Source organism: Dama dama, chromosome 18, assembly GCF_033118175.1.
Source record: "Dama dama isolate Ldn47 chromosome 18, ASM3311817v1, whole genome shotgun sequence".
NCBI classification, from domain to species: domain Eukaryota; kingdom Metazoa; phylum Chordata; class Mammalia; order Artiodactyla; family Cervidae; genus Dama; species Dama dama.
Genome location: NC_083698.1, coordinates 58,138,223 through 58,149,391, shown reverse-complemented (window position 1 = coordinate 58,149,391; position 11,169 = coordinate 58,138,223).

Genomic DNA, 11,169 nt, shown 5'->3' with positions numbered 1-11,169 from the left:
ATCAGCATCTTATAGTTTTTGGTGTACAGGTCTTTTGTCTCCTTAGGTAGGTTTATTCCTAGGTATTTTATTCTTTTTGATGCAATGCAACTGCTTCTTGAACTTGGCTTTCTGATCTTTCATTGTTATTGTATAGATATGCAACAGACTTCTGTGTATTAATTTTGTAACCTGCAACTTTACCAAATTCATTGATTAGTTCTGGTAGTATTCTGGCATCATCTTTAGGATATTCTATGTATAGTACCACATCATCTGCAAACAGTGACAGTCTAGCTTCTTCTTTTCCAATTTGAGTTCCCTTTACTTCTTTTTCTTCTTTGATTGATGTAGGTAGGACTTCCAAAACTATGTTGAATAAAAGTGGTGAGAGTGGACATCCTTTTCTTGTTCCTGATGTTAGAGGGAATGCTTTCAGCTTTCAGAGGTCTATGATGCCAGCTGTAGGTTTGTCATATATGGCCTCTATTATGTTGAGATATGTACCCTCTATGCTCACTTTCTGGAGAGTTTTTATCATAAATGTGTTCTGAATTTTGATAAAGTTTTTTTCTGCATCCATTGAGATGATCAAATGGTTTTTATTCTTCAATTTGCTGATATGGTATCACATTGATTTTCAGATGATGAAAAATCCTTGCATCCCTGGGGTGAATCCAACTTGATCGAATATGATCTTTTTAATGTATTGTTGGATATGGGTTGCTAGTATTTTGTTGAGGATTTTTGCATCTATGTTTATCAGTGATATTGGACTGTAGGTTTTTTTTTTGTGTGTGTGTGTGTGGTATCTTTGTCTGATTTTGGTATCATGGTGATGGTAGCCTCATAAAATGAGTTGGAAAATTTTCTCTGTGATTTTTTAGAACAGTTTCAGGATAGGTGTTAATGCTTTTCTAAATTTTGATTAAGTTCACCGGTGAAGCTGTCAGATCCTGGACTTTTGTTTGTTGGGTTTTTAATCACAGTTTCAATTTCAGTGCTTGTGATTGGTCTGTTCATGTTTTATATTTTTTTCTGGTTCTAGGGAGACTTGTACCTTTCTAAGAATTTGTCCATTTCCTCCAGGTTGTCCATTTTATTGGCATACAGTTGTTCATAGTAGTCTCTTATGATCCTTGGTATTTCTGTGGAGTCAGTTGTAACTCTTTACATTTCTAATTTTACTGATTTGAGTCCTCTAGTTTTTCCCTTTGAGTCTAGCTAAAGACGTATCAATTTTATCTTTTCAAAGAACTAGCTTTTAGTTTCATCGATCTTTGTGATTGTTTTGTCTCTATCTCATTTATTTCTTCTCTGATCTTTATGATTTCCTTCCTTCTACTAACTTTAAAAGGTTTTGTTTTTTATCTAGCTGGTTTAGGTGTAAGGTTAGATTATTTGAGATTTTTCTTATTGCTTGAGGTAAGATTGTATTGCTATAAACGTCCCTCTTAGAACAGCTTTTGCTGCATCCCATAAGTTTTGGAACATTGTTTTCATTCCCATTTGTCTTTAGGTATTTATTTCCTCTTTGATTTTTTCAGTGATCCAATGGTTGTTTAGTAGCATCTTGCTTAGCTGCCACATATTTGTATTTCTTAGAGTTTTTTCTTGTATTATATTTCCAATCTCATAGCATTGTTATCAGAAAAGATGCTTGATAAGACAACATCTTTTAGGATTTTTAAATAGCTTAGCTGGAATTCCATCATGTCTACTAGCTTTGTTCATAGTAATACTTCCTAAGGTCCACTTGACTTCACATTCCAGGATGTCTGGTTCTAGGTGAATGACCACACCATTTTGGGTATCTGGGTCATCAAGACCTTTCTTGTACAGTTCTTTTGTGTATTCTTGCCACCTCTTCTTAATATCTTCTGCCTGTGTTATGTCTTTACCGTTTCTGTCCTTTATCATGCCCATCCTTGCATGAAATATTCCTTTGATATCTCCAATTTTCTTGAAGAGATCTCTAGTTTTTCCCATCCTATTGTTTTACTCTATTTCTTTGCACTGTTCATTAAAGAAGCCTTCTTATCTCTCTTTGTTATTCTCTGGAGCTCTGCATTCAGTTCTGTGTATCTTGCCTTTTCTCCCTTGCTTTTTACTTCTCTTCTTTCTTCAGCTATTTGTAAAGCCTTCTCAGACAACCAGTTTGCCTTCTTGCATTTCTTTTTCTTTGGAATGGTTTTGGTCACTGCCTCCTGTACAGTGTTACAAATCTCCATCCATAGTTCATAGTTTACTAGATCTAATCCTTTGAATCTATTCGCCACTGCCACTGCATAATCATGAGGGATTTTATTTAGGTCATACCTGAATGGCCTAGTGCTTTTCCCTACTTTCTTCAATTTAAGCCTGAATTTTGCAATAAGGAGTTCATGATCTGAGCCACATCCAGCTCCCAGTCTTGTTTTAATGAATGTATAGAGCCTCTCCATTTTTGGCTGCAAAGAATATCATCAGTCTGATTTTGGTATTGACCATTTGGTGAAGTCCCTGTGTAGAGTTGTCTCTTATGTTGTTGGAAGAGGGTGTTTGCTATGACCAGTGTGTTCTCTGGACAAAACTCTGTTAGCCTTTGCCTTGCTTCATTTTGTATTTAAGGCCAAACTTGCCTATTATTCCACGTATCTCTTGACTTCCTACTTTTGCATTCCAATCCCCTGTGAATAAAAGGACAACTTTTTTTCGGTGTTAGTTCTAGGAGGTCTTGTAGGTCTTCACAGAACCATTCAACTTCAGCTTCTTCAGCATCAATGGTTGGGGTATAGATGTGCATTACTCTGATATTGAATGATTTGCCTTGGAAACAAATCTAGATCATTCTGCCATTTTTGAGATTGCACCCAAGTACTGCACTTCAGACTCTCTTGTTGACTCTGAGAGCTGCTCCATTTCTTCTAAGGGATTTTTGCCCACAGTAGTAGATATAATGGTCATCTGAATTGAATTTGCCCATTCCTGTCCATTTTAGTTCACTGATTCCTAAGATGTTGATGTTCACTCTTGCCATCTCCTGCTTGACCACATCCAATTTACCTTGATTCATGGACCTAACATTCCAGGTTATTGTGCAATATTGTTCTCTACCGCATTGGACATTATTTTCACCACCAGACACACCAACAACTGCGTGTCATTTCCACTTTGGCCCAGCCACTTCATTCTTTCTGGAGCTATTAGTAATTGCCCTCCACTGATCCCCAGTATTGGACACTTTCTGACTTGGGGGGCTCATAGAACCTCCAGTGCTCAAATAGCTTACCATTGAAAGAACTCTATCTTCCAATACAAAAAACAGCTCCTGTTCCACTGAACCCAAGAAGATCAGTTTACATGTAAAATCTAAACTACAAAGTACAGTGATAAACTAGGAAAATACTATAATTATGATAAAGGTTATTTGTAAAAGGCAAGAAAACCAAATACCTGGTTTATCTAAATTTTAGATGTTTATATATATGGTGTTATGATTTTTTTCACATTTAGCTCATTCCCAGTTTCTTAATGGTTGCCATGTACTGAAATTCCACTTTTTAAAAAACTGAAATATAGTTGACATAAAATATTGTGTTTATTTCAGCTGCTATTGTTGTTCAGTCGATCAGTCGTATCCAACTCTTTGTGACCCCAGGGACTGCAGCATGCCAGGCTCCCCTGTCTGATAGCTTACAGTGACTGGTGCTGCCGGATTTGTGGCCTCTGAAGATTTAACTCCAGGACCAAAGACACTCTCAGTCACTTAGAGCTTTGTGTGGATTTTATTAAAGCAACAGAGATAGAGAAAGCTTTCAGCAATAGGCACTAGAAGGGGGCAGGAGAGTATCCCCCTTGCCAGTTTTTGCAAGGCATCTTATACTCCTTAGTAAGCTGTTGATCATAGATATAAGAAACACCTCAAGGCTGAGACAGTTGGATCAGGTGCAACTCTCTCCCACAACATACTATCTGCACAAGGGGAGTCCTCTCTGGGAGAGATATATTGTATAAGTCTTGAAGGAAAACAGACTTCCAAACAAGATACATAGTTTCATTAATGTGGCTTAAGAAAAACATTTCTGTGAGTAAAATGTATTGTTTTGTTGGGGGAATTAGCAGCAGCTCAAGGGGGAATTTTCACTTTCATGCATTGGAGAAGGAAATGGAAACCCACTCCAGTGTTCTTGCCTGGAGAATCCCAGGGAGGGTGGAGCCTGGTGGGCTGCCGTCTATGGGGTCGCATAGAGTCGGACTCGACTGAAGCGACTTAGCAGCAGCAGCAAGGTTGGAAAAAAGTTAACTTTCAGGCAGAACCCATTGTCGTCATAGCAACACAGAATTAAAGGCGCCTCCTTCATGGTTAAAGCAGGAGCAAAGGAATGCAGGAGGGGAAAAAAAAGATCCACCGCTTGCCATTTGTCTCCTCCTGTGGCTTGGGGACCTCTGGCCTCCCTGGTGCGACCTGCCTAGCTGTTAACCCTTTCATGTCCTTCACTGTCTCCCAGAGTTTGCTCAGACTCATGTCCATTGAGTCAATGATGCCATCCAACCATCTCGTCCAGTGTCTCCCCCTTCTCCTCCTGCCCTCAGTCTTTCCTGGAATCAGGGTCATTTTCAGTGAGTCAGCTTTTTGCATCAGGTAGCCAAAGTATTGGAGCCTCAGCATCAGTCCTTCCAATGAGTATTCAGGGTTGATATCCTTTAGGATTGACTGGTTTGATCTCCTAGGTGTCCAAGGGACTCTTGAGTCTTCTCCAGCATGACAGTTTGAAAGCATCAATTCCTCAGCACTCATCCTTCTTTATAGTCCAACTCTCACATCTGTACATGACTCCTGGAAAGGCCAGAAATTTGACTGTATGGGCCCTTGTCGGCAAAGTGATGTCTCTGCTTTTGAATACACTGACTAGGTTTGTCATAGCTTTCCTTCCAAGGAGAAAGTATCTTTTAATTTCATGGCTGCAGTCACTGTCCGCAGTGATCTTGGAACCCAAGAAAATAAAGCCTGTCACTGTTTCCATTATTTCCCCATTTATTTGCCATGGAGTGATGGGACCAGATGCCATGATCTTAGTTTTTTTAATGTTGAGTTTTAAGCCAGATTTTTCACTCTCCTCTTTTACCTTCATCAAGAGCCTCTTTAGTTCCTCTTTGCTTTCTGTCATAACTGAGGTGGGTGTCATCTGCATATCTAAGGTTATTGATATTTCTCCCAGCAATCTTGATTACAGCTTGTGCTTCATCCTGCCCAGCATTTCACATGATGTACTCTGCATAAAATTAAATAAGCAGGGTGACAATATACAGCTTTGACATGTTCCTTTCCCAATTTTGAACCAGTCTGTTGTTCCATGTCTGGTTCTCACTGTTGCTTCTTGACCTGCATACAGATTTTTCAGGAGGCAGGTAAGGTGATCTGGTACTCCCATCTTTTAAAGAATTTTCCAGTTTGTTGTGATCCACATAGTCAAAGGCTTTAGTGTAGTCAGTGAAGCAGAAGTTTTTCTGCAATTCCTTTGCTTTTTCTGTGATCCAATGGATACTGGCAATTTGATCTCTGGTTCCTTTGCCTTTTCTAAATCCAGCTTGTACCATTGGAAGTTCTTGGTTCATATACTTGTGAATGGATTTTGAGCTTGATTTTGGATTTTACAACTTGGAGGATTTTGAGCATTACCTTGCTAGTCTGTGAAATAAGTTCAATTGTGTGGTAGTTTGAACATTCTTTAGCATTGCCCTTTTTTGAGGCTGGAATGAAAACTGACCTCTTCCAGTCCTCCGGCCACTGCTGAGTTTTCCAAATTTGCCGACATATTGAGTATAGCACTTTAACAGCATCATCTTTAAGGATTTGAAATAGCTCAGCTGGAATTCCATCACCTCCACTAGCTTTGTTTGTATTAATGTTTCCTAAGACCCACTTCAGACTCCAGCATGTCTGGCTCTAGGTGAGTGATCATACCATCGTGGTTGTCCAGGTCATTAAGACCTTTTTTGGGTATAGTTCTTCTGTGTATTCTTGCCACCTCTTCTTAATATCTTCTGCTTCTGTTAGGTCCATACCATTTCTGTCCTTTATTGTGAACCTCTTTACAGGAAATGTTCCCTTGGTGTCTCTGATTTTCTTGAAGAGATTTCTAGTCTTTCCCATTCTATTATTTTCCTCTATTTCTTTGCATTGTTCACTTAAGAAGGCTTTCTTATCTCTTGTCTTTCATTTATCTTCTTTTCTCAGCTATTTGTAAGGCCTCCTTGACAACCATTTTGCCTCTTTGCATTTCTTTTTCTTGGGGATTGTTTTGATCACTGCCTCCTGTACAATGTTATGAATCTCCGTCCATAGTGTTTCAGGTGCTTTGTCTATCAGATCTAATCCCTTGAATCTATTTGTCACTTCCACTGTATAATCATAAGGGATTTGATTTAGGTCATACCTGAATTGCCTAGTGGTTTTCCCTATGTTCTTCACTTTAAGTCTGAATTTTGCAATAAGGAGTTCATGATCTGAGTCCCACTCAGCTCCCAGTCTTATTTTTACTGGCTGTATACAGCTTCTCCATCTTCAGCTGCAAAGAATATAGTCAGTATTTTGGTATTGACTTTCTGGTGATGTCCATGTGTAGACTTGTTTCTTGTGTTCTTGGAAGAGGGTGTTTGCTGGGACCAGTGTGTTCTCTGGACAAAATTGTTAGCCTTTGCCCTGTTTCATTTTGTACTCCAAGGCCAAACTTGCCTGTTACTTCAAGTATCTCTTGACTTCCTATTTTTGCATTCCAATCCCCTATGATGAAAAGGAAAACTTTTTTTGGTGTTAGTTCTAGAAAGTCTTGTAGGTCTTCACAGAACCATTCAACTTCAGCTTCTTCAGTATCAATGGTTGGGGTATAGATGTGGATTACTGTGATATTGAATGATTTGCCTTGGAAAGGAAGAGAGATTTGTTGTTTTTGAGATTGCACCCAAGTTCTGCATTTAAGACTTTGTTGACTATGAGGGCTACTCCATTTCTTCTAAGGGATCTGTGCCTACAACAATAGATATAATGGTCATTTGAATTAAATTCTCACCCATTCCCGTCCCCTTTTCATTCATTAATTGCTAAAATGTCGATGTTCACTCTTGCCATCTCCTGTTTGACCACTTCCAATTTACCTTGAGTCATGGGCCTAATATTCCAGGTTCCAATGCAATCTTGTTCTTTACAGCATTGGACATTACTTTCACCCCCAGTCACATCCACAACTGGGCATCATTCCTGCTTTGGCTCAGCCTCTTCATTCCTTCTGGAGCTATTTATCTGCTCTTCTCCAGTAGCATATTGGACACCTCCCAACCTGGCAGGTTCATCTTTCCGTGTCATATCTTCTTGCCTTTTCATACTGTTCATGAGATTCTCAAGGTGTACTGCATTTCAGATGTGCTACATAGCAATTTGACACTTGATTACATTATGAAATGGTCACCTCAGTAAGTTTAGTACCTCTGTCCCCATACAAAGTTATTACAGTATTACTGACCATTTTCCTTATGCTGCATTATCCCCATGGCTTATTTCTAACTGGAGGTTTGTACCTCTTAATCCCCGCACTTATTTTACCACCCCCACCCCAACAATGTCCTCTCGTCTGGCACCACCCATTTCTTCTCTATATGAGTCTGTTTTCATTCTATTTGCTTTGCTTTTTAGATTCTACATGTTGGTGAAATCATACAGTGTATCTGTCTTTGTCTGTCTGACTTACATCACTTAACAGAATACCCTCTAGTTCCATCCATGTTGCTGTAAGTGGTAAGATTTCTTTTTTCAAGGCTGAGTAACATTGCATTGTGGGGCTTCCCTGGTGGCTCAGTGGTAAAGAATCCACCTGCCCGTGTAGGAGCCATAGGTTCAATCCCTGGGTTGGGAAGATCCGCTGGAGAAGGAAATGGCAACCCACTCCAGTATTCTTGCCTGGGAAGTCCCATGGACAGCAGAGCCTGGCAGGCTACAGTCCATGGGGTCGCATAAGAGCTGGACAGGATTTAGGGACTAAACAACAACATTCCATTGCATATATTTACCACATTTCTTCATCCATTCATTTATCAGTGGACACATACATTGCTTCCATATCTTGGCTATTTTAAGTAATGCTGCAATGAACATTGAGTACATGTATCTTTTCAAATTAGTACTTTTATTTTCTTTGGGTAAATACCCAAAAGTGATATTGCTGGATCATATAGCAGTTCTGTTTTTAATTTTTTTGAGAACTCCATACTGTTTTCCATGGTGGACTCAATTTCAGTCCCACAGCAATACATGAGTGTTCCTTTTTCTGTATATCTTTTGTATAGCCTGTTCTTTGTTTTCTTTTTCATAATAGCCATTCTGACAGGTGTGAGGTGTTATCTCATTGTGGTTTTGATTTGCATTTCCCTGATTAGTGGCGTTGAACATTTTTTCATGTGTCTGTGGCCATCAGTATGTTGTCTTTGGGGAAAAAAATCTATTCCTCTATCCAGCTTTTTAATTGGGTTGTCTTTTTGTGTTGAGTTGTATGATTTCTTTGTATATTTTGGATATTAATTTATCAGATATATTGGTTTGCAAATATCTTCTCCCAGTTAATAAGTTGCCTTTTTGTTTTATTGATAGTATGCTGTACAAAAGCTTTTTAGTTTGATGTAGTCAGATCCAAAAAAATTATTGGTAAGACAGTTGTCAAAGAGCTTACTGCCTGTGTTTTCTACAAGTAGTTTTATGGTTTCAGGTCTTACATATAATTCTTTAATCTATTTTGAGTTTTTTTTTTATATAGTGTGAATAGTCCAGTTTCATTCTTTTGCATGGCAGATGTCCAGTTTTCCCAACATCATTTATTGAAGAGGCTTTTCCCCATTGTATATCCTTGCCTCCTTTGTCACAGATCAATTGGCTATGTAACCTCGTGTTTGTTTCTCAGCTTCACTGATCTGTGTTTTTTCCTGCCAGAACCATGCTATTACTATAGCTTTGTAGTATAACTGGAAATCAGGGAGTGTGATGTTTCCAGTTTTGCTCTTCTTTCTCAAGATTATTTTACTATTTGGGGTCTTTGTGTTTCCATACAAATTTTAGAATTACTTGATCTAGTTCTGTGAAAAATGTCACTGGTGTTCTGATAAGGATTACACTGAATTGGTTAGTATACTTGGGTAGTATAATCATTTTAACAATAGTAATTCTTCTAACCCATTTGTCATCTTCCATTTCTTTCATCAGTGTCTTATACTTTTCCAATAGTTTTCTTTTACCTCCTTAGATGTATTTCTAGATGTTGTGTTCTTTGTGATGCAATTATAAATGGGATTGTTTCCTTAATTTCTCATTCTGATCTTTTGTGGTTAGGGTATAGAAATGTGAGGGATTTCTTTATTAATTTTTTTATCCTGCAACCTTGCCAAATTCATTGATCAACTCAAGTAGTTTTCTGGTAGCATCTTTAGGATTTTTTATGTATAGTATTCATCTGCAAACAGTGACAGTTTCCCTTCCTTTCCAATTTTGATTCCTTTTTGTTTTTTGATTGCTGTGGCTAGGACTTCCAAAATTGTTGGGGAAAAAACATAAGAGACATCCTTGTCTTGTTTCTGATCTTAGAGGAAATGCTTTCAGCTTTTCACCATTATGTATGATAATACATAAACCCCAAAACTGTGGGTTTGTCATATATGGCCTTTATCATGTTGAGGTAGATTCCCTCTATGCCCCCTCTCTGGAGGGATTTTGTCATAACATGGGTGTTGCATTTTGTCAAAAAGCATTTTCTGCCTCAATTGAAATGATCATATGGTTTTTACTCAATGTGGTATATCACACTGATTGATGCAGATGTTGAAAAATCCTTGCAACCCTGAGATAAATCCCAGGTAATCATGTTGTATGATCCTTTCAATGTATTGTTGGATTCAATCTCTTAGTATTTTGTCAAGGATTTTTACATCTATGTTCATCAGTGATATTGGTCTTTTTTTTCCTCGTATCTTTTTCTGGTTTTGGTATCAGCGTGATGGTGGCTCTGGAATGAATTTGGGAGTATTCTTTCATCTGCAATTTTTTGGAACAGTTTCAGAAGGACAGGTGTTAACACTTCTCTAAATGTTTGATAGAAATTGCCTGTGAGGTCATCTGTTCCTGGACATTTGTTTGTTGACTTTTAAAATCAGTTTCAATTTCAGTACTTGGAATGTTCTGCTCATATATTCTGTTTCTAGTTCAGTCTTAAAAGATTTTACTTTTCTAAGAATTTGATCATTTCTTCTAGTTGTCCATTTTATTGGCATACAGTAATCTCTTATGATCCTTTACACTTCTGTGGTGTCCACTGTAACTTCTTTTTCATTTCATATTTAATTGATTTGAGCCCTCTCTCCTTTTGGTTGATCAGTATGATTAAGAGTTTATCAATTTTATCTTCTCAAAGAGCCAGCTCTGTTTCATTCATCTTTTCTGTTTTCTTCATCTCTCTTTATTTCTGCTCTGATATTTATGATTTCTTTCCTTCTTCTAACTTTGGGTTTTCTTTCTTTCTCTAGTTGCTTTAGGTGTTAAGTTTCTGTTGTTTTAGATTTTTGCTTTGTGAGTTACGATTGTATTGCTATAAACTTCTTAAAAGTGCTTTTGCTGCATCCCATAGGTTTTGAACTGTTGTACCTTTCATTTGTGTGTTGGTATTTTTTTAATTTCATCTTTTGATTTCTAATCTCATAGTGTTGTAGTCAGAAAAGATGCGTGATATGACTTTAGTTTTCTTAAATTGACCACGCTTGCTTTTTGGATCCCAGCATGTGATATCCGAGAGAATGCCCATGTGCACTTGCAAAGAATGTATATTCTGCTTTCAGATGGAACATTCTATAAATAACAATTGCACTCATCTGGTCGAAAGACTCATTTAAGGCCTTTGTTTCCATGTGGATTTTCTGTCTAGATGATCTGTCCCTTGATGTTAGTGGGGTGTTAAAGTTCCTCACTGTTTTTGTGTAACTGTTGATTTTTTCCGACTGTTACCATTTCCCTTATGTACGGAGGTGCTCCTGTGTTGCCTGCATATATATTTACAATTGTTAAATCTTCTCCTTGGATTGACCCCTTGATACGTAGTGTCCTTCTTTGTCTCTTTTAAGTCTTTAAAGTCTATTTTGTCTGATATGAATATTGCTACTCCAGATCTTCTGATTTTC